The 4,049-nt window shown below is 49.8% G+C and overlaps 1 long non-coding RNA gene across 1 annotated transcript; it reads left to right on the top strand.

Moving 5' to 3' along the window:
* Positions 1-1,285: 1,285 nt before the first annotated feature.
* LOC113960973 lies at positions 1,286-2,245 on the top strand. The gene is made up of 3 exons (XR_003532163.1): positions 1,286-1,358; positions 2,089-2,109; positions 2,212-2,245. It is a non-coding gene; the product is annotated as an uncharacterized LOC113960973 (long non-coding RNA).
* The last annotated feature ends 1,804 nt before the right edge of the window (positions 2,246-4,049 follow it).

The following is a 4,049-nucleotide window of genomic DNA, read 5'->3' as shown; positions in this document are numbered from 1 at the left end:
CCCCAAAACCCCCCCGGGGGGGGCCCCAAAACCTTCCCCAGGAGGGCCCTGAAACCCCCCAAAATTGGGGGAAAAACCCCAAAAACACCCTCGGGGGAGTCCCCAAAATTTGGGGAGGGGTCTCAAATTATTGGGAGGGGTCCCAAATTATTGGGGGGGGTCCCAAATTATTGGGGGGGGTCCCAAAATTTTGGGGGGGGTCCCTAATTTTGGGGTGTCCCCACAGGAACGTGAAGAAGATTCGGGGGAACCTCCTCTGGTATCCAAAATTTTGGGGGACTGGGGGGGGTCCCAAAAATTTGGGGAGGGTCCCAAAAACTTGGGGAGGGTCCCAAAATTTGGGGAAGGGTCCAAAAAATCGGGGGGGGTCCAAAAATTTGGGGAGGGGTCCAAAAATTGGAGGGAAAGGGCCAAAAATTTGGGTCTTAAAAATTTGGGGGGGAAATTTGGGGGCTCCTAAAATTTTTGGAGGGGTCCCAAAATTTGGGGGAGGGTCCCAAAAATTTGGGGAGGGGTCCCAAAAAATTTGGGGGGTCCCAAAATTTGGGGAGGGGTCCAAAAATTGGGGGGAAAGGGCCAAAAATTTAGGGCCTAAAAATTTTGGGGGGGGAAATTTGGGGGCTCCTAAAATTTTTGGGGGGGTCCCAAAATTTGGGGGAGGGTCCCAAAATTTGGGGAGGGGTCCCAAAATTGGGGTGAAACCCCCAAATTTTGGGATTTGCCCCCAAAATTGTTTCTTAATTTGGATTCAGGTACCAACAGGAACTCGAGGTGAGGGGGGAGGACCCCAAATTTTGGGGGGTTTTGGGGGGTCCTGAAATTTGGGAGGGGCCCCAAAATTTTTGGGGGGGTCCTGAGAATTGGGGGCTGATTTTTGGGGTGTTTGGGTTAATTTGGGTTAATTTTGGGGCTTCCTGGGGTTGGTTTTTGGTGAATTTCGAGGGGATTTGGGGTTGATTTTTGGGTTAATTTTGGGTGAATTTGGGGCTGATTTTTGGGTGAATTTGGGGCTGATTTTTGGATGAATTTGGGGTGAATTTGGGTTGAATTTGAGGCTGATTTTTGGGGAAATTTGTTTTGAATTTGGGGCTCATTTTTGGGTTAATTTTGGATGAATTTGGGTTGAATTTGGGGCTGATTTTTGGGTGAATTTGGGTGGGATTTGAGGCTGATTTTTGGGTTAATTTTGGGTGAATTTGGGGCTGATTTTTGGGTGAATTTGGGTGGGACTTGAGGCTCATTTTTGGGTTAATTTGGGTGAATTTGGGGCTCATTTTTGGGTGAATTTTGGGTAAATTTGGGGGTTCCTGGGGTTGATTTTTGGGTTAATTTGGGTGGGATTTAGGGTTGATTTTTGGGTGAATTTGGGTTGAATTTGGGGCTGATTTTTGGGTGAATTTGGGTGGGATTTGAGGCTCATTTTTGTGTGAATTTGTTTTGAATTGGGGTTGAATTTGGGGCTGATTTTTGGGTTAATTTACGTTGAATTTGGGGCTGATTTTTGGGTAAATTTGGGTTAGTTTGGGTTTGTTTTTGGGTAAATTTGTTTTGAATTTGGGGCTCTTTTTTGGGTTAATTTTGAGTGAATTTAGGGCTGATTTTTGGGTTAATTTTGGGTGAATTTGGTTGAATTTGGGGCTGACTTTTGGGTGAATTTGGGGTTGATTTTTGGGTTAATTTTGGGTGAATTTGGGTTGAATTTGGGGCTGATTTTTGGGGTAAGTTGGGGGGGATTTGAGGTTCATTTTTAAGTTAATTTTGGGTGAATTTGGGTTCATTTTTGGGTCAATTTAGGTTTAGTTTTGGGTGAATTTGGGTGGGATTTGGGGCTCATTTTTCGGTTAATTTTGGGTAAAATTGGGCTGAATTTGGGGCAGATTCTTGGGTGAATTTGGGGCTGATTTTGGGTGAATTTGGGTTAAATTTGAGGCTCATTTTTGGGTTACTTTGGGCCGAATTTGGGGTCAGTTTTGGGGCTTTTGGGTTCATTTGGGTTTTGGGGTCCCCAGAGCTCAATTTTTATGGCGGTTTGGGAGGATTTTGAGTTAATTTTGGGTGGATTTGGGTCATTTTTGCATCAATTCTGAGTTAATTTGGGTTGAATTTGGGGTTGATTTTTGGGTGAATTTGGGGCTGATTTTTGAGTAAATTTTGGGTGAATTTGGGTTGAATTTGGGGCTGATTTTTGGGTGAATTTGGGTGGGATTTGAGGCTGATTTTTGGGTTAATTTTGGTTGAATTTGGGTTCGTTTTGGGGTGAATTTGGGGCTGATTTTTGGCTGAATTTGGGGCTGATTTTTGGGCAAATTTACGTTGAATTTGGGGCTGACTTTTGGGTGAATTTGGGGCTCATTTCTGGCTGAATTTTGGTGGGATTTGAGGCTCATTTTTGGGTAAATTTGGGGGGTTTCTGGGGTTGATTTTTGGGTTAAATTTGGGTGGGACTTGAGGTTCATTTTTGGGCTAATTTTGGGTGAATTTGGGTGGGATTTGAGCTTCATTTTAGGGTTAATTTTGGGTGAATTTTGGCTCGTTTTTAGGTGATTTTGGGGCTGACTTTTGGGTGAATTTGGGGCTGATTTTTGGCTGAATTTGCGGCTTATTTTTGGGTAAATTTCCGTTGAATTTGGGGCTCATTTTTGGGTAAATTTGAGTCATTCTTGGAATGTCCCCCCCCAGCCCGCGGTTAGTCCTCCGAGCCGCCAGGCGGCGCTGAGCGATGACGTGGCGCGCCTGCGCCGGGAGGTGTCGCGCATGCGCGACGAGGTGCGGCGCCTGCAGCGGGCGCTAGGGGGCGCTCAGGAGGCGGCGCTCGGGCTCGGTGAGTCCCCCCCGGAAACCGCGACCGAACACGAACGTTCCGGCCCCAAAAAAGGACCTTTTTGGGGTCCCCCGGAGGAATCCGGGGGGGGTTTTGAGAGGATTTGGGGTCCTGGGGGGCTTTGGGGGGGTCCTGGGGGGGTTGGGGGGTCCTTTGGGGTGATTTTGGGGGGTCCCTGGGTGGGTTTTGGGGTCCCTTGGGGTAATTTTGGGAGCTCTTGGGCCCATTTTGGGGTCTTTTGGGAGTGGTTTTGGGGGGTCCCGGGCCCATTTCAGGGTCCTTTGGGGTAATTTTGGGGTCCCTGGGTGGATTTTGGGGGGTCTTGGGCCCATTTTGGGGTCCCTTGGGGTGATTTTGGGGTCCCTGGGGGGGTTTTGGGGGGCCTTGGGGGGGCTTGGGGGGTTTTGGGGGGGCTTGGGGTGGTTTTGGGGTCCCTTGGGGGAATTTTGGGGTCCTTGGGGTGATTTTGGGGTCTCTGGGTGGGTTGGGGGTCCTTTGTGGAGGGTTTTGGGGTCCTTGGGTGGATTTTGGGGTCTCTTGGGGTGATTTTGGGGGTGGTTTTGGGGTCCTTGGGTGGGATTTTGGGGTCCTTTGGGGTAATTTTGGGGTTTCCTGGGTGGGTTTTGGGGTCCCCTGGGCTGATTTTGGGGTCTCTTGGGGTGATTTTGGGGTCCCTTGGGGTGATTTTGGGGTCTCTTGGGGTAATTTTGGGGTTCCTGGGTGAGTTTTGGGGTCCCTGGGCTGATTTTGGGGTCCCTTGGGGTGATTTTGGGGTCCCTGGGTGGGTTCTGGGAGCTCTTGGGGTGATTTTTGGGATGGTTTTGGGGTCCCTGATCCCATTTTTGGGGTCCCAACCCCCATTTTTTGGGCCCCAATCCCCAATTTTTGGGCGCCAATTCCCCATTTTTGGGTCCCCAACCCCATTTTTGGGGTCTCTGATCCCATTTTTGGGCCCCAATCCCCAATTTTTGGGGTCCCAACTCCCTTTTTTGGACCCCAATCCCCCATTTTTGGGTCCCAACCCCCATTTTTGGGGTCTCTGATCCCATTTTGGGCCCCAATCCCCCATTTTTTTGGGTCCCAATCCCCATTTTTGGGGTCCCTGAACCCATTTTTGGGGTCCCAACCCCCATTTTGGGGTCTCTGCCCCCCTTTCCCCCCTCCCCGCCCCCAGAGGAGTCGCTGCGGTCGGGGCGGAGCCGGATGTGGGCGGAGCGTTGCCGGGGGG

This window comes from Neopelma chrysocephalum, unplaced genomic scaffold (genome assembly GCF_003984885.1).
Source record: "Neopelma chrysocephalum unplaced genomic scaffold, ASM398488v2 Primary Assembly neopelma1_96973, whole genome shotgun sequence".
NCBI classification, from domain to species: Eukaryota; Metazoa; Chordata; class Aves; order Passeriformes; family Pipridae; genus Neopelma; species Neopelma chrysocephalum.
This window is presented reverse-complemented; position numbering and strand designations above follow the sequence as displayed.